Source organism: Phascolarctos cinereus, unplaced genomic scaffold, assembly GCF_003287225.1.
Source record: "Phascolarctos cinereus isolate Bilbo 61053 unplaced genomic scaffold, phaCin_HiC Scaffold_4;HRSCAF=312, whole genome shotgun sequence".
Taxonomy (NCBI): Eukaryota; Metazoa; Chordata; class Mammalia; order Diprotodontia; family Phascolarctidae; genus Phascolarctos; species Phascolarctos cinereus.
Genome location: NW_027555847.1, coordinates 59,159,271 through 59,185,848, shown reverse-complemented (window position 1 = coordinate 59,185,848; position 26,578 = coordinate 59,159,271). Strand labels below are relative to the sequence as shown.

Genomic DNA, 26,578 nt, shown 5'->3' with positions numbered 1-26,578 from the left:
TGACCTGGAAAATCGATCCAGGAGAGACAATTTAAAAATCATTGGACTACCTGAAAATTATGATGAAAAAAAGCCTGGACAGTATCTTTCAGGAAATCATAAAGGAAAACTGCCCTGAAGTCCTAGAACCAGAAGATAAAATAACCATAGAAAGAATACACTGCTCTCCACCTGAAAGAGATCTCAAATTGACAATGCCAAGGAATATAAAAGCAAAATTCCAAAATTACCAGATGAAAGAGAAGCCAGAAGGAAACAATTTAAATATCAAGGAACCACAGTCAGGATGACACAGGACCTTGCAGCTTCTACATTAAAAGACTGCAGGGCATGGAACATGATGTTCCATAAAGCAAAGGAGCTTGGATTGCAGCTAAGGATCAACTACCCAGCAAAAATGAGCATGATTTTTCAAGAAAGAAGATGGATATTCAGTGAAATAGGGGACTTCCAAACCTTTCTGATAAAAAGACCAGAGCTCAACAAAAAATTTGATCTTCAAGTACAAGACTCAAGAAAGACATAAAAAGGTAAATGGACAGAAAGATACAATATGTTTAATAAGGGGACTGTTTACATCCCTACAAGGAAGATGACACTTGCAACTCTTGAGAACTGTATTGTTATTACATGTTAAAGGAGTATACATAAAAGGGTGGATATTAGTTGACTTTGATGTAATGATAAAAAAAATCTAATCAAGTGGTTAAATGGATCCAAATAAGTGGATTAGTCTGATCTTAGAAAATGTACTGAGAAAGGAGGAGGCAGACAAGGGTAAATTACATTACAGGAAAAGACACAAAATCCTATTACAGCAGAGGGAAAGAAGGGAGGGGGTGAGCATTGTTTGAACCTTACTCTCATCAGATTTGGCTCAAGAAGGGAATAACAATCAGTTAGGTATAGAAATCTAACTTGCCCTATAGGCAGTAGGAGGGAAAAGGGGAAAGAAAAGGGAGGGGGGAAGAAGGGAGGGAAGCAGTAAGGGTAAAGGGGAAGAAAAGGGAAAGGGATAATAAGGGAGGAGGGACTGAAGGAGGCAGTGGTCAAAAGCAAGACACTAGTGGGAGAGGGGAAAGAAGAAAGGAGAAAGAAAAGCATAAGTGGGGAAAAAAGGATGGAGAAAAAGACACAGATGGTAATCATAACTGTGAATGTGAATGGGACAAACTCTCCCATAAAATGGAAAGGGATAGCAGAATACATTAGAAACCATAATCCTACAACATGTTGTTTACAGGAAACACGTCTGAAAAAGAGTGACACATACAGAGTAAAAGTAAAAGGCTGGAGCAGAATATATTATGCTTCAGCTGAAGGAAAAAAAAAACAGAGGTAGCAATACTGATCTCAGACAATGCAAGGGCAAAAATAGATCTAATCAAAAGAGATAAGGAAGGAAACTACATCCTGCTAAAAGGCACCATAGACAATGAAGTAATATCATTACTAAACATATAGGCACCAAATGATATAGCATCCAAATTCTTAGAGAAGAGTTCCTGGAGTTACAGGAAGAAATAGACAGCAAAACTATACTAGTGGGGGACCTTAACCTCCCCCTCTCTGAACTAGATAAATCTAATCACAAAATAAACAAGAAAGAAGTTAAAGAGGTGAATAGAACATTAGAAAAGTTAGGTATGATAGACCTCTGGAGAAAACTGAATGGGGATCAAAAGGAATATACTTTTTTCAGCAGTATATGGCACATACACAAAAACTGACCACGTACAAGGGCATAAAAACCTCACAATCCAATGCAGAAAGGCAGAAATATTAAATGCATCCTTTTCAGATCATGACACAATAAAAATTATATGTAATAAAGGGCCATGGAAAGATAGACTAAAAAATAATTGGAAACTAAATAATCTAATCCTAAAAAATGATTGGGTCAAACAACAAATCATAGAAACAATCAATAATTTCATTCAAGAGAATGACAATAATGAGACAACATACCAAAACTTAAGGAATGCAGAAAAAGCAGTTCTTAGGGGAAGTTTTATATCTCTAAATGCTTACGTAAACAAAATAGAAAAAGGGGAGATCAATGAATTGGTCATACAACTAAAAAAACTAGAAAAAGAACAAATCAAAAATCCTCAACTAAACACTAAATTAGAAATATTGAAAACCAAAGGAAAAATTAAAAAAATTGAAATTAAGAAAACTATCGAGCTAATAAATAAAACTAAGAGCTGGTTTTATGAAAAAACCAATAGGATAGACAAGTTTTTTCACCTTCATGGGCCCAGATTTCCTCATATGTAAAATGAGAGGCCATGTGGCAATGGATAATGAGCCATCTATGGGGCCAGGAGAGCTTGGGTGCAAGGTCAGCCTCTGACTTATACCAGCTGCGTGACCATGGGCAAGTCACCTGGCCCATCGGTGCCTCAGGCAATTCTCTTAGAAAGGAGCCCATAAGCTCCAGGGATAGATTTCAGGAGGTCCTTGAATTTGGTTGGGGAAAATGCATTTTTATTTCCACAAAACTGGTGTTCTTTGTAATGCTATGTATTTCATTGTGTGCATTTAAAAATATTATCGAAAGGGGACCATAGACTTTACCTAATGGCCAATGGGGTCCTTAATGACACAAAAAGAGTAAGAAGCCCAATCTAAGAATCTGAGCTGCCGGGCATTTGCTCATTGATAGGGCAGATAGCTTCCTTGACCAGGAACTCCCTACACCAGTGAAAGCACAGGCCCAGTCCAGAAGAAGGGGGAAGGGGGCAGACTGGATGACCTCTAAGTTCCCTTTACCTGCCACATCACCTGCAATCTAATGCACTAACCTCAGTGTAGTCATTTGCAGTGGAAGAAGGCTCAGGCCCCGCCCCTTCCAGATCCTTGGCCACAGACATGTCTGGTTGCCTGGTAGGACCATGGATGTCATCATTGGAAATGGGGAAGTTACAAGGAGGGGTGGGTTATGGGGGAAAGAAGAGTTCCAGGAGGAAAGGAAAGGTGTTTCCCTTTGACCTGAATTCTTAAATCTTTTTTGCCTTCTTTGGAACATTAGACCTTGAGCAGAGTTTGTGTGGCTTGGGTGTGATTGGGAGTGTGGGGGGAAATGGGGGCTGATTTTGTTTCATTTTATTCTGTGCCATTTGATGGCCAGCCATATACCCTTGGCTCCAAAGCCTGGCCCCAACCTCAGGATTCCAGGGCATTAGCACAACAAAGCCCATTGTCCTGTTGTAAACACTGAGAGGGCTCTGCCAGAACTATTCAGTGTCTCTTGGCCCAGGGACGTCATCCCCAGCAGCAGCCACCCCTGCCTCACCTGGCTGGCACCTCCACTTGGGTGACTCCTCATCTCACAGCAAATGACTTCAGAAGAGAGGAAATTGGGATGCAGACAAGCCCACCCCTTGGGTGCCAGGCCTGGAAGCAGGTCCCAGAGGGAATGGAAGCTGAATGGAGCAGGCCTATGGCTGCCAGAGCTGGAAGGAAGGGCCTGATGGAAGAGGAATTTGGACTTGCCAAATCTGTCGTTGCTAGAAGCTCGTTCCATCCCATGCCATTGTAGTCCAGGATCTAGGCTTTGTCTTGAGAAAGTGACACATGTTTGCAATATATAGAATATCCACGTAAATATGTTTGGGGTGGGGTATCCGTCCTGCCTTGTGATGGGATGAATAAGGTGTTACTGTTTGCAGAGAGGTCTGTGGGAGTTGCAGCTGAAAATTTTGGTTCAGAACTCAAAACTGTGGATGTGGAAGAAGTTGGGCCAACAGGGCATGATGTGCACCCCCCAACTCATTCCTCCTCATTCTGCCTTGAGTTCACATTAGGCCAACAAAGACTGAATTCAAAGAAGAGTAGTGTGTCTGGGTTCTTTAAAAAAACAGATCTAAACAGGTAAATACCAACAGAAACAGTGAGAAGGTTGCTATCTCTACCAGCTCCTAGGAAACAGAGCTAGATCTGGTCATTAGGCAGCTAGATGACTCAGTGGATAGAGTGCTGAACCTGGCATCAGGAAGACCTGAGTTCAAATCCCACCTCAGACATTCACTAGCTGTGTGACCTTCGACAATCCCATAACCTGCCTCAGTTCCCTCATCTATAAAATGGGGATAATAATATCACCTATTAAGCAGAGTTGTTAGGAGCATCAAATGAAATCATATTTGTCAAGTGTTTTGCAAATCTTCAAGTGCTACATGGCTAGTTATGCTAAGCTGGTATGGTGCAAAGAGGAGAGAGCCAGGTCCTATGGCAGTTATGACCCTGGGTTAGTCACGTTTACCTCCATAAGCCTCAGTTTCCCCATATTTAAAATGAGGCAAAAGATGATCTCAGTAATTTTTTCCAGCTTTAACATTCTACATTCTAAGGTCTCTTCTTCTCACATCCTATGTTCTAGGTCCCCTTCCCACTCTTACACCCTGTGTTCTAAGGTTCTAATATTCTATATTCTAAGATCTTTTCAAATTCTAACATTTTATGTTCTAAGGTTGATTCAAACTTAGACATGCTGTATTGTAAGTCCCTGTGTGGCTATGCTTGAAGGTCTCTTAAAGTTCAAATATTCTATGTTCAAAAGACCCTTTAAGTTCTAACATTCTATGTTCTAAAGTCTCTTCCAAGTGAGGAGGCCCACTGACATTCCATCTTTTAAGAGCCTTCCTGACTTCCCAACATAGTCTGTATTCTAAGGACCTTTCCAGCTCAAATATCTTAACGATATAAGCTAACTATAGTTCCCTTGATGGTTGATTTTGGCCTCCACATATTTATAGTTGACCAAGTCAATTATGTGGTAAGTAACCATGAACACAGAACCCATTAGTTGTTTCCATGGTGGAGATCACAGCTGGAGAAATGCCCACAGTGGCCTTCTAGGTTTTGTATATGTGCTGTGCTTTATAGTGTGCTTTATAGGCTTGGAAACATGAATGGGGGGGGAGAACGGTTACAAGACATAGATCCCCCCAACCTACACGTCTTGCTCTGGAATGCCTTTGGGATCTGATATTACTTCCCTGCATAGAAAATGAAGAAAGCAGACTAGAGAACTAACTGGAAGAATCTAGAAAATAGTTTGTTTTCCCTGAACTGGCTTCCTACTCCTCTGTTTCCTTCAACTCACATTAAGTGTGGACCAGGCAAAGCCTTCGACGGTCTTTTCCTTTATCACAAACCTAGTAAAAAATTTCAATTTCATAAGCTTTTCCAAAACAGATGAAGAACTGAAGGTTTTCCTGATCTTACCCCATCCCTTTCTCACTTCTTAGACCTGTCTTCCTCCTTAAGTTACCTCTTACTTACTTATCTGGGCATATGTTGTACCCCACCTCCCATTTCCTCCCTTTTCCCTTTCCCTCCAGGTAGAATATAAGGGAGGGGAAAGCATTTAAGGACCTACTATGTACCAGGCATGGTGCCAAGTGCTTAAGAAATATTATCTCTTTTGATCTTCAAAATCACCCTGGAGGGTAAGTGCTGTTATTATTCTCACTTTTGTTGGAAAAACTGAGACCAATAGCAATTTAGTAACTTGCCCAGGCTCACACAACTAGGAAGGCTGGATTGTCGGAGGCTGGATTTGAACTCAGATTTTCCTGACTGCAGGCCTCGATGTACTTCCTTCCTACTGCACCATTGAAAGATAGGGACCAGTTTTCACTTTTGTATTTCAAGGCATTTAATACATGTTGAATTCAATTCAATTTTTGACTTATTCCAATAGAGAGCAATTGAGATGTCAAGAAATTGGGTAATTGGGTAGTCATTGTCAATAAAAATGGCAATTTTTAAAAAGTATAGATTTTTATTTATTTTGTTAATTATTTCTCAATTAAATTTTAATCTCTTCCTTACTTTCTCCCTGCCTCCCTCCATTCCTTCTTTCTTCCTCCTTCTTTCTTTCCTTCCTCCCTCCCTCCCCTTCCTTCCTTTCTCTTTCTTCTTTTTTTCTTTCTTTCCTCCTTCCTTTCTTCCATCCTTTCTTTTTTTTCTTTTTCTTCCTTCCTTCTTCCCTCCCCCTCCCTTCCTTCTTTCCTTCTTCCCTCTTTCTTTCTTTTCCTTCCTTCCTTCCTCCCTCTTTCTTTTCCTTCCTCCCTTCCTTCCTCCCTTCCTTCTTCCTTCTTCCTTCCTTTCCTTCCTTCCTTCCTTCCTTCCTTCCTTCCTTCCTTCCTTCCTTCCTTCCTTCCTTCCTTCCTTCCTTCCTTCCTTCCTTCCTTCCTTCCTTCCTTCCTTCCTCCCTCTTTCTTTTCCTTCCTTCCTTTCTCCCTTCCTTCCTTCTTTCTTTTTCTTTCTTTCTCTCTTTTGATAAGGATTGTAATAAGTCCTTAGCAGGCAACTAGCCAACATGTTGGTAGTTGAACATTTTTCCAAATAGTTTATCTTTTCTCCCTTTCTGATGTGTGAAAATTAACCAGAACCCTATGGTTAATGTGAACATTGGCCAGCTAAAGTCTGTCCATTCTTCAAGACCAAATTCAAATGCCACTAACTTCTTCCAGGCCTCTTTTTGTACTGATCCTCTTGTGAGTGTTGCCAGAGGCTGAAGATGAGCGTTCCATGGTGGAGGAAGTTCTCACATGGTTAGAGGCCAGAATTATGCCTCTAGTTCCAATATTCTACTGGAGTCAGAAACCAGGATGCAGGTCGTGGAACTGGAGAGATAGAGGTGAAAAACTGTATCCAGAGAGTCATCATGGTCAGAGCCAGTGGTACGAGTAGAGTCCAAGTGGTAAATGAAAAGATCGAATCTGGCACCAAGTAAGCAACAGGGTAATAAATCTGATAAAGCATTTAATCAATTCTCTGCATTTATTCCTATGCAAACATGTATGTATTTTTATGCCTGGTTCACCTAAGCAGGGCAGCTCCTTCTATGGTTGACCAAACACAATGGCCCTCAAAAAGTGTCAGAGGACGCCCAGATATCCCCCTAATAGATGCAATTCCTCCTCCTTCTGGAGGACCACCCCATCCTTGTCTTATGAAATCAGTCGCAGACCATCCGAAGTTACAATGGTAGCTGTGCATGTCTTATCCCCTGAACTGTAAGAATCTTTGAGGATTGGAATTAGACCTTACTCATCTTTTTACCTCTAGTGTAATTACCAGATGGACCCTAGTAGGATATCAGAACCATAACAGCTGACATTGAGGTAGGGATTTATGATTTTTAAAATCCCTGTCAATTTTTTTAAAGAGAAAAGAATTAAAGATTAAAAAAATTTAAAAAAAATCTTTCATATAGATTTCCCACTCAATCCTTCTATCAGCCTTGTGAGGGTAGGTAGAACAAATATCATGCCCATTTTCCATATGAAACTAGGGCCCAGAAAAAGCATGAGGTCATAAGATTTTTGAGTTAGAAGGGACTTTAAAGATCTTCCCATTTAAACTCCCCATTTTTATTTTAACAAAGGAGGAAACTGATGCTCAGAAAAGTTATGTGACTTGCCCAAGGTCGCACAGGTAGCCCAAAGTCACTCAGTGGCACAGCTTGGACTTGAACCTGGGCCTTCTAACCTTCTCAAGCCAATGTTCTTTCTACTAATATCTTCCCTATGCTGGAATGAGACCACTGGCTTAGAAGAAGGAAATAGGGGCTCCTAGACGTTCTTCAAGAAGGAAGTCATTTGGTTTTATTGTTTATTTGACTCAAGTGTGTTGGTGACAGTTGCCAGCTATTATAAGCCAGGAGCTCCCCCAGGGCTGGCAGCCTCCCCTGCTTCTCCTGGTTAATTATCTCTGCCTGAGACTGGCAGCCACTGTTGTAAGGCTGGGAGAGGGCTCTTTGCACATTGTCCAAGCTGAGAATCAAAGAGGGAGTAGGAAAACTTGAGTGGGGAAGTTCGAAATCATCCTCAGACACTTCACTTAATAATGCCTGGCCCCTTACCCTGCCTTCTGGGGCTGCCTGTCACCAATAATGGCTTCGGTCTTGTTGGCAATCATGGCGTCATGGAAAAGCTTGTTCATTCAGTACGCCCATTGCCACAGGGATATTTTATAAATAAGGAAACTGAGGACCAGAACAGTGCTGTGCTTTATCCAAGGTCACCCATTTAGCAGGTGGTGGTACTGGGATTTAACTATTTATTAAGTGCCTATTATATACCAGGCACTGTTCTAAGCATTAGGGACACAAAGAAAGCCCCAAACCAGTCCCTACTCTACAGGAACTGGAAATCTAATGGGGGAAAGACAATATGCAAATGATTGTGTATAAATAAGACATACCAGGTAAATTGGAGATAATCTCAGAGGGAAGGCATTAAGATTAAGGAGGAAACTGGCTTCTCGCTTAAGTAGGGATTTGTTGAGATCTGAAGGAAGACAGAGATGCCAGGAGGTAGAGATGAGAAGTCCTGGGTATGAGGATCCCTCTTTGGTTTCCAACTTTTTGCCACTACAAAAAGAACTGATATATATATATATATATATAAAACATATGTGTGTGCATATTTATAACATTGCATATATGATAATGCACATGCATATTATACTGTGCATATGTATAAATATGATAGTGTGTGCATGCATATATGCATATGGATATATGATATATGCAGACTTGTATACCTAGATGCATGCATGATAAGATAGGCATGTGTATGATACATGTATGTACACACATGTATACATGATAATATAGTTGCACACATGTTGTACATGTGCATGCATGCACATGTGCAGTATGATAATATATGTGTGTGGTACATATATATATATGCAATGTACAATATGGGAACAGTGTATGTTATACATGTTTACATGTGTATATATGTGATAATACAGGTATATTGTATGTGTGCATATGATGTTTATATGTATGTTCATGTATGTGTGATGATGTGTGTATATATGCACAGTATATATGATGTATATTATACACATGCACATGTATGTGAATATATGCATATGCCTATTATAATGTGTATATATGCACGTGTGTATGTGTATTATGCACGTGTATATGATAACATGTGTGTATGCATATGTGGTACATGTATGTATGTGCATGTGTGATGGCATATGTAAATGCATATACTTACACATATGTATACACATACTATAATAGAGAAAAAAATCTCATTTGACATTTTATAAGTATGTGTGTATATCTATACTTTTATATCTTTATAAACCTTAGCATGCTATATAAATATTAGTTATTGTTATTATCTCTTCATGGAAAGTCTATCCTTTCCCTAAGCACTCTAGTCCAAATTCACCTCGATTTTTTCTCCTTTTTAACATATTTACCAAGATGTTGGAGATTAGTCATACACGCTGGCACCTCATCAATCTGGAGGTCAGATCCAACAGCCTCACCTATCTGGAACGTGGCCAGGAAGCAGGAAGGAAGCCAAACAGAGGCATCAGGCAGCTCAAATAGGTCCAGCAAAATCCATACACTGAAATGTCACTTCTAGGAGAGGCCCTGCGGCTCTCGCACAGAGGTTATTTACTCTTTACAAATTCACTCCCAAGTCAAGGCATCGCCCTTGATGTTATTGGAGCAGTGACAACAAATTAGTCAGTGCCCTCGATGACTTGGTTCTTGCCCTGTAGGAGACAAGAAGCAGCAGATGAGAAGGGGCAACGAGCCTGCTGAACCCATTCAGTCAGATATGCTCTTATTCAGGGCGAGAGTTGAGGGCCTGAGAGCCAAGGAGAAGAAAAATGCTTATTGTCATTCAATCAAATTGAATTTGACTGTACTTTCCAGGGGAAACAGGGACAAGACTCTTGACAAATGGGATATTTCAAAGTGTCAGGCCCATCTTGCCCCATCATAGTCCCTTGATTCAGGTCAGTGCCTAAGCTTTGTAGTAATGAAGGTGGAGGTGAGTGCATTACCAGATTCCCAGTCTGCATCTCACCTGGCTTGACTTCTCTCAGGGAGATGAGCCCTCTGCATCCCCCGCTTCTGTCTTTCTCCCCACCCCCTTTCTTCTCATTGAGCTAGGTTCATTAAGAATTCTAGAGGAACCAACCAGAGCTAAATCTTTAAGGGGATGCTTCAGGTCTGTGTACATGGTGGGAAAAAAAAATGAAGAGACAGTGTAGGGCAAAGCCCCAAATTGGGATACTAGGTCACACAGGTATCATTGCCATGTCCTGGCTGTGTTCTCGGGTGGGTCACTGGGTTTCAGTTGCCTTAGCTTTAAGTAGGGATAATAACAACCTATAGTGCCCAACTTACAGGGGATGTCATGAGAATCAATAGAAATCATGGATATAATATGCTTTGTGACTACCAGTTTCTATACAGCATACTGCAATATTCAACAGAGCCATGAATTTGAACTCAGAAGGTCTGATTTCTAATCCTAGCTATGTCACTTACAAGCTACTGCCCCTCCTTGGGCCTTAGTTTCTTCCTGTTTAAAATGAAGACGTTGGAGGTCTGTTTAGGTCCATTTAGGTTCTGGCATCCTATGGCCTACATGAGCCATTATCATCAGCAACACATTTGGCCTCACACACTTATTAGCTGTGTAATGCTGAGAAAGTCATTTAACCTATCTGAGCCTCAGTTTCCTCATCTGTAAAATGGGGATACGAATAACACCTTCCTCACTGGGAGTGTTGTAAGGATCAGATGAGATAACATATGAAATGCTTGATAAACTTTAAAGGGTTTTATATATATATATGTTAGCTATTATTATCATCCTATGGGTTAGGCAAGCTAACAGCAGCAGCACTTCTACTTCAGACACTCATCAGCTATGTAGGCACTAAACTAATCATTTAACTTGGTTGAAACTCGGTTTCCTCATCTGTAAAACAAAGGGGTTGGACTCGGTTTCTAATGAAGTCTATGATCTTATGAGCCAATGACCTATGTTTCCATGATCATCTTGGCTTTCAGCACCCCTCTTTGTGTTTCCACTGAGAACATGGGCCTTCTTCACAGCGCCAATACTCAGCTCTCCAGGACCTCAGTGGCAACTCAGAAACATCACCCCCTTTCCTGTTCTGAAGAAACTTCTTGTCCTTTTTCCCGACTCGGCTCTGACAGCCTGGCTGCCCAGCACTTGGAAACACCAGCCCTCTGAGGACATTCAGAACTGCCTGCCTCTCAATGACTGGATAATTATCTGCCAGAGTTGGAGGGGCTGGCCAGAGCCTGCACTGCTCACAGGAGGACGACAAGCTAACAGAGCTGGCAGTGCATGGTGTACCCTGAGTGGAGAGCAGAGAAATGAACTGGAAACACGTCCAAACTGGAACATGGAGTTTTGGGAGCCACAGAGGAGAGCCTGATTAGTTGGAAAAGGGTCCCTGCCATCTCCCAGTGATTCAGGTTTTGGAAGGGGTGGGGGTGGGGTATAAACAGAAAAGTCTTTGGCTAGGAGCCAAGTCGGAAATTGGAGAGAATAAGAACCATTTTATAAACTTATGCAATATGAGAACTGGAAGGGGCCTTGGAACATAGAATATCAGAGCTGGAGGGACCATTAGAACATAAGATGTCAGAGCTGGAAGCACCTTAGGACATAGAATGTCAGTGCTGGAAGGGCTTTAGAACACAGAATGTCAGAGCTGGAAGGATCATTAGAATATAAGATGTCAAAGCTGAAATGAGCCTTAGGCTATAGAATGCCAGAATCAGAAGGGTCCTTAGAACATAGAATTTGGAGATGGAAGGATGTTAGAACATAGAATGTCAGGGCTGGAAGGGATTTCAGAGAAAACTTTCAGAGACAGGTGGGGCCTTAGAATCCAAGATGCCAGAAGTGGAAAGACCTTAAATACCATGATCCAGGTTCACTAATGCCTACCTCGACGTTTGCTGTTCTCATACAGACTGCTCTGGGCTCAGAAGTGTTGTGAGTCACATAGAGCAGAGGTCTCAGATTCAAATCATACTAAAATATTGTTGTTGTTCGTTTGTCCTTTGTTCTGGAAGAGGACCATGACATCAGCAAGATGGTGCCATGACTTGCAAGTGAATTAAGGGGAGAGCTGTGCAAGGTCCCTAGCTTTATCTTCTCCTCTGGAGCTGTCTGGGTCCAGTGGCAAGATATAATCAGGATAACTAGGGATGGCCCCAGCAGATTAAAATGTAATTGGGAAATGCTTAATAAAGTAAATAAAGATACAATACCACCTAGATCATGTTAACTTTTGGTTTTCTGAATCAATACATCTCAGCAGGGATCTATTTCTCTTTGAGTTTGACACTACTGAGGTATAGTATCAATTAGGGGTCTCTTCTCATTGTTCCTCAAACATTGATATTGTTTCATAGCTGGACCCCTCAATCCAGTACTTCACAGTTTCAGGTCCCTAAACACCGATGGAGTTTACCAGCCTCCATCAGTCCCAAGAGGTCTTGTGCTCATTTCTCTTGACACAACGTTTTTGGCCTGGTGATTTGGCTTACAAAATGATAACCAGGACATCATGTGGTGGCAAGGTAGTCTGATTGAAGGCCAAATACCTCAGAAGACATAATCAATGATCACTAGCCTATAAACCCAAACTTTAAGAGGGATGGAAGATGTCAGAGCCTTCACAATCTATCACTAGCCATCTTTTCAACTTCATCTCCCACTAAAACAAAGCAACTCCATCTTCTAACCTGAGCCTTTTGCTTCAAAGTGGCCTCCTCACTATCTCCTGGATCATGTCACACTCATTTCCTTGACTCTGGAGTATTCTCTCCACCTAAAGTATTCCTCCTCTTTCTTCTACCAAAATCCTACAAAAACTTTAATGTTCAAAATCAAGTATCACCTCTTCCTTGAAGCCTTCTCTTATTAGCCCACACCATTGTTCTGGTTTCTTTATTTAACTCATGGTATCATAAGAACTAAAATCTAGATCTGGAAGAGATATTCCATCATGTTTCATAGGAGAAAATCATGACTTGCCCAAGGTCACAAGGGCATTAAATATTAGAAGCAAGATTTTAACCCAGGTCCTCAAACTCTAAAGCTAGTGTTCTTTTTACTGTACCAATCTCATTTTTTCTTTGCCATATGAGTATACCACATTCTTATACAGATAAAATACTGTCTTAATCAGTAATTATTTTAGGATTGTGAATCCCTTTCTCTTCCCTTCCTTTCTCTTCCCTCCCCTTCCCTTATCTTACCTCCCTTATTAGGTTATAAGCTTCGAAAAGATAAGGACTATGAAAGTCAACACCAGGGATGGGGAAAGTCTAAGAGTAGTAAAGGAATGACATGGAAATGAGCCCTGAACTCTTGAGACCTGGGTTCTCCTACTTACTTGGTGACTCATGGCCTTGAAATGGGCACAGCCTCAGGTTTCTGAAACAGATGGTCTGTGCTTCTGGATACAGCCAGTTGAAGAGAAAACACCATGACTCCTTGAAAGACAGTGCCAGACCAGAGTTGACCACATCAATTTTAGAACAAATGTTCCAGGATCCATCACACATGGTAAGTATCTTCTGTTTCTGAGTAAATTATGGGGAGATTTCCACTTCAAGTATTAATTTACCAGTTCTGGCATCCTACAGTTGGAGAGAATCTCAAAGATCCCATCTACTCCAACCCTCAGTCCAAGAATGAACCCCCTCTATGATACTGACAAACACAACTGAATTGATAATTAATTTGTGAAATTATAAAATTATGAAGTTGGGGGAGACATGCCCAGTTCTTTGGGTACTTGCTGGAAAAGACTATGATTGGCAGTAGGAAATGGGGAAGCAATCGCATTTTAATTAAGCATAAAGACAAGTGGTGATAAATGCACAGGGGTAGATGGCAGCTTGGGGATAGGGAATGGGATAGAGAAGGAAGGTAAGCAGCACGGGAAGAGGTTGGGGAGAGGGAGAGGCAGAGAACATTCCTCAATAACCATGAATTAGAATTGGGAGCACTTGGATGCATGGACCCAATGTAGATCAGAGTCCTCAGGGGGGACAGGAGTTTGAGGTCTCATTTTATAGGGTTTTTTGGGAGAAACAGAATAATTTCTATCTGTGCCAACTTGGGGTTAGTTCATTAACATATTAACATCATTAACATATCCAAATCATTTCAAAGTTATTGGCAAAACTTCAAAATCATTATCCCAAAGTTATCAGTACCTTTTGGATATTCTGCTGGTCTAGAACTGTGGAGGTCTAGATTTGGTCTGGAATTTATATATTATAGGTCAGAAGCCTTGGCAGGCAGCACCTATGTGGTTTCCCCTGATTTGGCATATATTACCAGGATGCAAATTTTGGTTGATATATGATAAAAATTTGTAAATTATACTCCTTTGATCTTTGGAATGGTTTGTGAGTGACTTCCAGGTTTCCGTTTGTAGTCTTATTCCCTACTGTGGTTCTATATTGGCTACCTATAAAACTTACTATATTGACTAGAAGTGGGGTATGGTCAGGAGACCAGAACAAGATACAATTTTAACACAACAGTTTGCCCAGAAGTAGGAGACCAAAATGGTGACAGGACTTGGAACTACATGATCAGATGAGGATCAGTTGAAGGAAATGGAGATGCCTAGAATATAAAAGACAAGACTGAAGGAGCACATGATAGCTCTTTTCAAGACCTGGAACAAAAGAGATATTCAGTTCATTCTACTTGACTCCAGAGGGTAGAACTAGAAACAAGAAGCAGAAGTTTCCAAAAGGCAGATTTGGTCATAAAGTAAGGGAAAATTTGCTAACAATGAAAGCCATCTCAAAATGGAGCAGATTGAATTGTGTGGCAAGTGGTGGTGGAGGAAAGGGCGGTCTTCATTGTGGGATGGCCATTTGTTGGGGATCTTGAAGGGGAAAATCCTCTTCAGCTATAGATGGCCTCTGCCATTCTTCCAGGTTCACTGAATCTCAGAATTGGAAGGAACCTCCAAGGTCATGTGGTCCAACTGTTACATGAATCAGAATCCCCAACAAAAGGTAGGCCAATCGTCCTTTCAATCAGTTCTCTCTACCACACACCCAGCAAGAGGTGGGTCAGCCATCTTTTCAATCAATCCTCTCTACCACATACCCAATTTGAAAAGAAAACCATCTTTCCAATCAGTCTTCACTACTACAAAACAACAAGTGTTGGGTCAATCATCCTTTCAATCAAGCAATCAGCATTTATTTAGCACTTACTATATGCCAGGCACTAGGCTAAGAGCTATAGATACAAAGAGAAAATAAAAATAGCTCCTGCTTTTAAAAAGTGCACATTTTAATGAGTGAGGCATTATATATGTAAATAGACACATGCAAGATGCATACAGAGTAGGTGGAAAGCAACCTTTAGAGTGGAAGGCACTAACAGCTGGAATTCTGGGAAAAACCAACTAAAATATAGCCCTTGAGCTAAGTCTTGAAGGGAGCGGGAATTCTAAGAGGTGGAAGTGAAATGGAATATTATTCCAGGCATCAGGGAAAGCAAGTGCAAAGGGATAGAGATGGGAGATGAAGAATCTTATGTGAGGAACAGTAAATAGGATAGCTAGACCATGGAAAAATAGGGAATGACCTTAAATGCCAGCAAAAGGAATTTATATTTAAGTTATAGGGAGCCATGGGAGCTTATTGAGTAGGGACAGAGGTGGGGGGCAGGGGCATGGAATTCAGTGAGAAGGAATCCACCATTCCCTCCAGAGGCAGCTTATTCTAACTGCTGGGCTAATGCTAGGAAGATTTCCCTTCCATCAAAGCTAAATCTGCCTCTTTGCAACTTCTGTCCATTGTTTTCAGCTCTACCCTCGGGGTCCCAGCAGAACAAGTCTAATGAATCCCTCTTTCATGTGAGAGTCCTTTAATTACTTTAAAACAGCTAGCATAGGAGGAAGCATGTCACAGTGGAAAGATTTCTTCTAGACCTGGCCTTCATTTCTGGTTCTCTGATTTACCATCTGCGACTTTTAGAAAGAGACAGTTTGACTAGGAATCTCCAAGGACCCTAAAGCTCTAAATGTGTGATCAGATGTGCTCCCCAGTTTTCTTCCAGCTAGCTAAACATTCCTGGTTCTTTCAGTACCAACCACACTGTTGTCTGATACTGAGTTTGCAGTCCACCAAGACGTCCAGGTTTTTTTTCCCCCCCTAAACTTCTTTCATCAGTAAAACTCAGGGGTTTGGGTGAGAAGGTCTCTATGACCCCCTCCAGCTCTAATATTCTACTTTTTAATCTGACATTCAATGATCCTATGCTAAGTATAGGACACTTAGAACTTGTCCTTTTTCTATTCCAGGTTGGTATCATAATCCAACTCGTCTGTTTGGGTTGTTGTATGTCTTTTTCTCCCCCTTTCTGGGGAATACACAGAGTTTCCATATATTTTTTTCTTGGAAGTTTTATTTATAGATCTGTGGGCTGCTGGGCAATTTCCTTTTTCACTCAGGACCTAGCCCAGTACCAGGAGCCTAGTGGGCACTCTATAAAAGCCCTTGGTTGGCTGGGAGAATGTGGATGTATGTATAATGTCAGCCTGCAGGCCCTGAGGCTATTTGGCATTCTAAGTGGGTTTTTCCAAGTAGAAATGTTAACACTGATCATGGTTTCAGAATCAGAGTCTCCTAGTGCTGGAAGGGCCTCTCTGTGCAACACTTTCATTTTCACATGAAAAGATGGAAGCAGGGAGGGGTCATGCCTTGCCCAGCGTTAAGCACGTAGTTAGTGACATTACCAGAACTAGAACACACGTCTTCTGGCTTTGAATCCTAAGCTCTTCCACGACTTGCTTCAGCAATGTGATGAGCTGAGCTCTCTGGGGCCTCTTACACGCTGCTTGTACAAAGAGACCTGAGTTAGGCCTAGAAGTCTTAGGTCAAATTCTGATTAGGCTGTTCACTTACTCACTGCAGTTGGGACCCTGGGCAAGTTCTCTACCATTTAGGGGGTCTTGGTTTCTGCCTCTCTAAAATGAGGTCATGGGACTGAACAATAATAGAGGTCCCTTCCAGTTTGAAATTGTGTGTGTGTGTGTGTATATATGTATATATACATATGTGTATACACATGTATGTGTATATTACATACATACACATACACATATACACACATATATACATATATCCCACTGTATGTATATATAGAATATATGTATATATGTGTATATATGTATATATACATATGTGTATACACATGTATGTGTATATTACATACATACACATATACATATACACACATATATACATATATTCTATATATACATACAGTGGGATATACATATGGGATACATAGCCCATATTTTCTGGATTGAAAATTGGGACACGTAAGCATGAACATGTTCAAAGCCTTCATGTTCATTTTCTTTTCTTATGGTCAGGCCTGTGTTAGAAAGTCTAGGACACACGAGCTTCACAGTTACAGAGACGTTGGAGGTTGGAATAATTTTTCTTTCTGTATTCGTATCTTCTCTGTTGGTTTATCTGCTTGGGGCCAGGATTCTTCTCTTGATCAGCTGGTCCATTAGCTTATCTTCCTCCCTTTTTGGCTCCTCACCCTTTCAAGGCTACATAGACTCCAGAGGTTGGACTATTTTGGGGGGTGGCGCCCAGATTTCTCATGCTGGGGGGAATGGAGGTCCTCTGGGAAGGATGAGAAGATGAACCCCCTCTATGTATCCAATTCCCTTTGGGTCAGGCCTGACATTCTATAATTGTGAAGTGTGTGTGTGTGTGTGTGTGTGTGTGTGTGTGTGTGTGTGTGTGTGAGAGAGAGAGAGAGAGAGAGAGAGAGAGAGAGAGAGAGAGAGACAGAGACAGAGACAGAGACAGAGACAGAGACAGAGACAGAGGGACAGATTTAGAGGGACATAGATGAGGAGACAGAGGCAAAGAGAAAGATGGTAAGAGATAGCTGAAATGTCCCTCCCTCCAGAGCGAGTGAAAGCTTTAACCCCAAATTACCCTCTAAGGGTCCATAGGACTGCAGGGCAGAAATAAGTATCAGGAAGCCAGAAAAATAACAGACAGCATCTGAAATCCATGTTCCTGGGCCCCAGGCTTGAATGGTACCCAGGCCCTGAGATAGGAAGGTCATTATTTGCTGCAGCTTTGTACATGGGCTTCAGGGGCAGAATGCTGGGCCCATGACCCTGGAGAAGAGGTGAACACACTTCCCCTCATCTCTGTTATTCTGAATAAACAGCTCTTGAGGCAGGGAAGAACCTGGTAACAATAATAAAACAGCAACATCTACCTCATTCCATTTTTTTTTCAGCAGACAGTGCAGAATTTTGTTACACTCTATCCCAGGGTTTCCAAAAAGTGTCTTGGGCTTGGACAATTAGCTGCTGGTTTCATTCTTTGTACTCCTAATCCTAGGCCCTAGAGTCCAGGGGTGGAGAACCTGTGACCTTGAGACCACATGTGGCCTTCTAGGTCCTCGGGTATGGCCTTTTGACTGAGTCCAAGGTTTACAGAATGCATCCTTTTATTAAAAGGATTTGTTCTGTGAAGTTTGGAGTCAGTCAAAGGGCCACATTTGAAGACCTAGAAGGCCACATGTGGCCTTGAGGCTGCAGGTTCCCCACCGCTGCCATCCTAGACTGTGTAGTAGGCACTTAATAAATATTTGTTGATTGGTTTTAGAAACTCAGAGACTGAAGAGACTTTAACGATGTCTGATCTAATGCCCCATTTTGCAGATGAGGAAACTGAGGACCAGAGAAAGGAAGAGTCCCATAAAAAGTTAGGGTCAAAGCCAAGGTGGATGAGAATCTCCTGCCCCACCCTCAGTGGGGATCATTCAGAACTTTACCCTGTCAATTTCCAAGTTGTTTTGTAATTCATCAGTGTTTAATTCATCTAATAGTAAATAGCCTGTTTAGAATTCCAGCAGTGTTTCCCTGTTCTAGGGTGGAAGGAAATTTTAGCTCTAAGTGGGACTCTGTGGCAACATTCTTTGGGGTTTCTAGAAATAAATGTCCCTGGTCAAGCCCCAAGAGAGATCTGCCTTATCCTGAACTCTACCTTCTAGTGGCCATTTTTATAATAAGGACTGAGTGTGTTACATTGGATTTGGAGGCAAGCAGTCTCGAGGTGTATTCAATGACCCTGGTCAGCCAGGCTCTTGCCCTCAGTCTGGCTCACCTCTCCTAGACTATATTCCAGTGACAGAGTTTGCAATGCCAGAAGGGGAGAGCCCAATGAGGGCCTTCCATGTCCAAGGCCAACATATAGCCCACGGACACAGGCCTCTACTCTTTGCCTCTGCATATGGTCTTTCCTGTCTTAGGTGAAGGAAATTGGAGATAGCTATGACCTTGTGAGGTTTGAAAGGTCAGGAGAGCAAGCCCCCAGAGTCCTGGAACTGGAGTCGATGCCAGGATTTGCTGCAAACCAAGTGGTGAAACTAGCCTAGCAGTAGCAAAGATACAAACTTCTCCATCTGCCATCAAAGCTACATTCAGAAATGAACTTGGTGGGGAGAATTCTAAGAAGAAATTACACTCAGAGCCCACTCTCCCAGTGACTGAGGTGGTATTAGGGAAAGCACCCCCCCCCTCCATTACATTTCCGTCCTCCCTATACCTTTTTAGTGAATATCTCTTTGTAAAAGCTAATTGATGTTAACTGGTTAAACGGAATTAGGCTACTAGCTACTGGCAGTTAACAAGGGGTGATGGGGAGAAATACATTAGAGTGAGGGCTTTAACATCTGAGAGCTTTAGAAAAGAAACATCCTATCCCCTTAGGGAGGGCAGCTAGGTGGTGTAGTGGATAGAGTGCTGGGCCTGGAGTCAGGAAGACTCATCTTTGTGAGTTCAAATCCTGCCTCAGACACTTTTACTAGCTATGTGACCCTGGGCAGGTCACTTAACCCTGTTTGCCTCAGTTTTCTCATCTGTAAAATGAGCTGGAGAAGGAAACGGAAAACCACTCCAGTATCTGCCAAGAAAACCCCAGATGGGGTCATGAAGAGTTGGACACAACTGAACAACAGCAAAATCTCCACAAGGTACTCCTAGAAGCCTGAGGAAGGGAAATGTAGCTGCTTTCAATCTGGGAGAGTGGTCCAGAGTAATTGACGTCCTATCTCTATATCTTAGACGAAAGTCACTTAGTTTCACCTGGCCTCAGTCACCCTCTGTAGAATAAGGAGAATGGAGATGTCCTTTGAGGTCTCTTCCTTGGGAGACAGTAGAATAGTGAGGGACAGGGGCTGGGTGTTAGGGCTGGTCAGGAAGGGTCTCCCCTCCATAGTGGAAGGGGAGGGGCACTGAAGGTATGGTTCTTGAAGCCCATTTTCCCCATTGTTTATCACAAGGCCTGGAATTCAACTATTAGTGCTCCATTACTTTTTATCCAATTCTGCCACTAATCTGATATGTGACTTTTGGGGAATCCATTGCCTTTCTCTGGACTTCAATTTCCTTGTATATGAAATGAAGGATTTGATTCCAGCCTATTCCGAGGCCCTTTCCTGTTTTGACTTTTTATGCTCTCAGGTTCATTTCAGCTCTGACATCAGATGGTTCTTTGAAGTATTTGCCACTCCTTAGATGCTTTTAAACAATGTAGGGACTCCTGAGACCAGAGAAAACTTTGAGCAGTTCTTAGGATGGATTAGCTGATGGCTGATGGTACAGCCTTGTGGAATGGGACTTGGGATGCTGCTGAGGGGAGCTTCCAGAATGGGATGACGGTCACTAAAAGAGCCCATGGGAAGGCACCAAAGACATTCTTTGATCGCTTCCCAACCTTGGCCTGCTCTACTTGGCCATCTCTGTCCTGGTGACTACTATATTAATTGATGCTAATTTGTTATTATTGTTTCAGGAAGTCAGATGCAGCTATAGCAAAGCCAGTGTCTGCTAATTGAGCTCACATATGGTTGACCCTGAAGTTGCCCTGAAGAAGTCTGTGGAGATCAGGAAATCTGTATTAAGAAATGAAGACTGCAAAGACAGAAAATGAAAAGAAGATGTCTTACTAGGGAGCAGAGCAAAATACCGAGTCCAGGATCCCAGAGTGTCAGAGCTGGAAGAGACCTTAGGACCAAGAACATTAGAACTGGAAGGAAACACAGGATCAAGAATACTGGAACCTAAAAGGACATTAGGACCAAGAATCTTAGAGTGGGAAGAGACTTTAGAACCTAGAATGTTAGGACTTAAAGAGACCTTAGAACCTAGGAATGTCAGAGCTGGGAGAAAGATTAGACTATAGAACGTGAGAGTTGAAAGAGGTCTTAGAACATAGAATATTAGTGCTGGAAGAGACCTTAGGAACCTAGAATGTCAGAGCTGAAAGAGACTTTAGAGCCTAGAATGTTAGGGCTTGAAGGGACCTTAGAACCTAGAACAGGAGAGGAGAATCTGCGGCTTTGAGACCACATGTGACCCTCTAGGTCCTCAAATATGGCCCTGTTTGGACCTTTGAGGCTGCAGGTTCCCCACCCCTGACCTAGAATGTTAGGATTTGAAGGGACCTTAGAACCTAAAATGTTAGGGCTTGAAGAGACCTTAGAACCTAGAATGACAGAGCTGGGAGAGAGATTAGACTATAGAACGTGAGAGTTGAAAGAGGTCTTAGAACATAGAATATTAGTGCTGGAAGAGACCTTAGGAACCTAGAATGTCAGAGCTAGAAGGGAGTTTGGAATTCAGCATCAGAACTGGAAGGAGTTTTAAAGGTCGTGCAGTCTAATTTCTCAATTTACAGATTTGGGAAGTGTGGCCCAGAGGAATTCTGCGACCTGCCCAAGGCCACATGATGAATTAATAGCAGGGCTAGGAGTAGAGCGCAGGTCTTTTTGGCTCCCCACTGAGGGCCCTTTCCCCTACAAAGGCAGAAGATTTATTTGTTTATAAAGGCAAGTGGTGTGTATTGGAAAGGGCTGTAATTAGGCCATTGGGATCCTTATTGCAGCCATGCTTCTAAAAAGCACTCAACAATTTTTGTCATTGCTTCTGTTTCCAACGTTCAGGCCCTTAGCGGGGAGAACAATGGTGTGGGCTAGCATAGGGAACAAAAGGGACTTGGACCTCTCTGGCCTCAGTTTCCCCCTTTGTAAAATGAGGGGGTTGAACTATATGACCTCCGAGATCACTTCCAGCTATAAATCTATGATATTATAGACAATGCTGGGATCACAGGATTTAGAAGAACCTTAAAGTTTATCTAGCCTAAAAGCTCTCAAAATGCAGTGTAGTTCAGGGATCCCTGAGGACCCTAGGACTCTTTAAGGGGGAAGGGTCTGTGAAGTCAAAACTTTTCATAATGATGTGTTTTAATTTTTAATATGGTAACTGTAACCCTCATAAACAAAAGTTCCTTGAAGGGAGGGTGTTCTCAATAATTTTTAAGAGTGCAAAGAGTGCAGAGGTCCTGAGACCAAAACATTTGAGAACTACTGATCTAATTCAACCCCCCCTTACTGTATTGAAAAGGAAACTAAGGCTCAGAGAAGTTGGGGTCACTCAGTTCAGCACTGTATTCATTAAACCGTGTGTTGCAATGATGTGAAATGGCTCCTGACCCCATGGAGCTTACATTCTACTGAGGGAATACAATTTGTATATATAAGTAAACTAAAAAAACATAGTGTAATTTTGTGAGGAAGACATCAGCAGCAGCTGGAGGTTCAGCAAAGCCTCGGGTGCAAGTGATGACTGAGCCGAGCTTTGAAGGAAATTAGGGGTTCTGAGGAGGTAAAGGACAGGAGGGTGTACAGTCCTAGAATGAAGGAGGGAAGAAAGGGAATGAGCATTTATAAAACATCTGCTATGTGCCAGGCACTGTGCTAAGTGTTGTTACAAATCTTATCATCTGATCCTCACAACAACCCTGAAAGGCAGATGTTATTATTATCACTATTTTATAGTTGAGGAAACTGAGTCAGAGGTTAAGTGACTTGCCCAGGGTCACACAGGTAATAAATGTCTGAAGTAGGATTTGAACTCAGGTCTTCCTGATTTCAGGTCCAGTGCTTATTCACTGAACTACCAGCCGCCTAGATGCCTTAGAGATCAGAGATGGAATGCCATGTAAAAATGGAGTACTTGAAAAGGAGTAATGTATGCTAAGTCTAAAAGAAGAGTTCTGCTTCCGGGTCAGACAGCCTAGGTTCAAATCTCAGCTTTGCTACTTCTACCACCTGTGTGACCCTGAGCAAGCCACTTATTTTTCCGGGCCTCATGTTCCTCACTTGTAAAATGAAGGGATTGGACTAGCTGATCTGTAAGGTCCTTTGCAGCTGTAAATCCACAAATCTATAAATATCCTTCCTTCTCCTTTCCCCCTTGCCACCCTCACCCCCATCTCCCTCTCTCCCCCTCCTTCATCTCTGTCCTTCCCCCATCTCTCTCTCTCCCCCTTTGTCTCTCTTTCTCCCCCTTCTCTCTCCCCTCCCCCACACCCCCTCTGTCTCTCTTTCCACTCCTCCATCTCTCTCTCTGCCTCCCTCCCCTATCTCTCTGCCTCCCCCCTCCATCTCTCTCCTTCCCCCTTCTCTTCCTCCCCCTTTTCTCTCCACTCTCCCACCCACCCCTCTCAAATTTGAGGTCTATGATGCTTATATCTCCTTCTCTGCATCCTCCTCGTGTGTGTGTGTGTGTGTGTGTGTGTGTGTGTGTGTGTGTGTGTGTGTGTGTGTCTCAGGGTTCTCATATGTTCTGGCAAGAGGGCAGTGGCACCAATAATAATAGTAACACAAATAATAATGAAGATGATAACAACAATAACAACAGACCGTTAATACAAAACATAGACACATGCCTCCAGACGCCTTCAATGAAGAAATCTGATAAGGGTGAAATTCCAAGGGACGAGGAAATTGGACAAAACAAACAGTGGAATTGGTACATTCCAGGCATAACATTCCAGGAAAGAGTGAGGGAGGGAAGGGAGGGGAAATAGAAAGAAAGAAAGTTTGTTATGTTTTTTAAGGGAACGAAACAAGAAAGAAAGGCGTTTTGTAACATAAGCAGCAGAGTGTTTCTCTCAAACCAGGCTCGTCCTTGTTCCAGGCCCAGGCTGGGCCAAAAATGCGGAGGTAACCATGTCGAGCTATTTGAAAACAAACCTTCCTGTTTCAGGACCGGGTGAGGCAGAGGCCCGAGCCTGTGTGCTCAGGCCTCAGAATGACGATTCCTTATTTACGCTGCCTAGAGACTGGAGGGAGCTGGGCACGGCGGGGGCCCCGGCTGGAACACTCTGCACCCTCCCCAGAGATCTCCTCCTCAAAGGCTGCCTTCAGGACCTGGGGAAAGAGGGGCCACTTTGTGGCCAGGCTCAGCTGGGGAGGGGGAGGGAGGCGCTGGGGGCAGTGGACAGGCTGTTCTGGGGCCTTTCAGCCTAGCCAAGATTCTCCCTCAGGGCTTCCTTTTCTCCCATCATCCAGGCTTGGTATCTCTAAGGCAGCCTCCATTCATCACTTTCCTCATTTCCTCACACGTAGTCATTCATTAAACAATTCTTCTTGGTAACATCTCTCTTAAATGCCCCCTTCTTTTCTTTCCCATGTGCTCTCCTCCACCTAGCTCAGGCCCTCTTCACCTCTCTCCAAAACTATCTAAATTGCCTCCTGCCTAGTCTTCTTGCCTCTAATCTCTCCCCACTCCAACGTGATCTACACATTCATCTTCCTAAACCATGGCTTTGATGGTGTCACTCAAGAACCTTCAATAACTCCCTGGTTCCTGCAGATGAAATCCAAACCTCACTGCCTGGCACTCACAGTCCCAAATGCCCTGGTCTCAATTGCTCTCAAAATTTTCTTCTCTTCTTCTACTACACAAACCCAAACTGGGTGCCCCACTGCCTCTGCCATCACAGTTCAAGCCTTCTCTCTACCCAAGAGAGCCCATTCTCTCCTTTCTACTTATTTGAATCCTTCTCTTTCTTCAAGGTAATGGGGGCAGTCTACATTTGACTTACTTAGGTTTGACAAAGTTTACTGAAGGATGATGAGTTTTTCCAGCCTCAGAAGCTCTAGAAGACCAACTACTGAGTCAGTGGTGCCTGAAGTGTGTGTGTGTGTGTGTGTGTGTGTGTGTGTGTGTGTGCAAGACAGAAAGAGAGACAGAGAGACAGTGTGTGTGTGTGTGTGTGTGTGTGTGTGTGTATGTGTGTGTGTGACAGAGAGAGAAGAGAGAGACAGAGTGTGTGTGTGAGAGAGAGACAGGGGACAGAGAAAGAGAAGCAGAGAGAGAGAAAAAAGAGACAGAGACAGAGAGACAGTGTGTGTGTGTGTGTGTGTGTGTGTGTGTGTGTGTGTGTGCATGCATGCATGCGCATGTGTGTGATGTTCATACATAGAGAGGGGGCATCATCCCAGGGAAACCTGTGTCCTGACCCCAGGGATGTGTGATCAGCTAGCCAGAGGGTAGGACAGCAGGTTCTCTCTCCCCCCACTGTGGTTCATCTCTAGCACAACTACCCCTAACCTTATCCCCTGATATTCACCCCCCACTTTCATTCCTGCCTTCTCCGTCTGCTGTGAAAGCTCTCAGCCTTTCTCCCCACTTATGAGACCGGTGTCTGCCGCTTAGAAAAGTTATAACCAAAACTAACTGCTACCCACTGTAGCTATGCAAATTCGACCCTGAGGAGCTTCCACTCTCCTGGGGGAGACCATATATATATATATATGTATGTATATGTGTGTGTGTACATGTGTGTATATATATGTATGTATGTATATTTATACATACACAAAATAACCCCTCCCCCCATCACCTTGTGGCTTTTCAACTTAGGTGGGTTGGAAAGGATGAGAAGGCGAGGGTTGTGCCCTGGATTGGAGATCTTATTACATTATTTTCCTCTTCATTTTTCTTCATTGTATTCTCTGTCCCTCAAAGATTTGCCCCATATTTCACCCTCAGAACACCTTTGTGAGATCAGCAAGGCAATAATTATTTTCCTCTCATTTTATGGACGAGAAAACTGAGGCTTAGAAAGTGAGAATGACTACCCTGCTAGGTCATGTCATGAGTTAAAGACAGTGCTGGTATTTTTGTTATTGCTGTTCAGTTGTTTCTGACTCTTCATGGCCTCATTTTGTTGTTTTATTGGCAAAGATTCTAGAGTGATTTCTCTTTGCTTTCTCCAGCTCATTTGACAGATGAGGAAACTGAGGCAAACAGGGTGAAGTGACTCACAGCTAGGAAGTGTCTGAGGCCAGATTTGAACTCACAAAGTTGAGTCTTCCTGACTCCAGGCCCAGCGCTCTATCCACTGCACCACCGAGCTGCCCACTGGGTACTTTTAATACCATTGTAGATGCAAAGCTTCCTACAGTGTATGGCATAATTTCCTGCCTTTTTAGCCAGAGGATGCTATATATAATTTGCTATATTCTTGACCACTCAGGGCTATGAAGATGAAAATCAATGATGGTACTGTGCTAGAATCCAGTGAGGTTCGCAAGAGTGTTGAGGTAGGTGGAGTGGTTTGCCCCTAAACCAGTTTTCGCTTTTAGCTTCCAGTTTCCTGGTGTATCTCTATTCTAACCTCTTCATTTGCTGCTTCTAAACGACTGTGGTCTGGAACACCAGGTAATTAAGTTTATTAAAAACTGTTTGTAAATTTAGAGAAACTAGCCTCTGGGTGAGAGCATTGATTTAGGGCTAAAAAGGGTCCATGGGTCCACCAAAGGCTGCTGGTGTCATAGACCCTTTGGGCAGCAATGTGATGGACTCC

General features: G+C 42.6%; 1 long non-coding RNA gene across 1 annotated transcript; it reads right to left on the bottom strand.

Moving 5' to 3' along the window:
• Window positions 1-6,197: 6,197 nt before the first annotated feature.
• LOC110204921 (uncharacterized) lies at window positions 6,198-9,542 on the bottom strand. The gene is made up of 3 exons (XR_002323458.2): window positions 9,247-9,542; window positions 8,221-8,401; window positions 6,198-6,734 (listed from the first exon to the last, which is right to left on the bottom strand). It is a non-coding gene; the product is annotated as an uncharacterized LOC110204921 (long non-coding RNA).
• Between the last annotated feature and the right edge of the window lie 17,036 nt (window positions 9,543-26,578).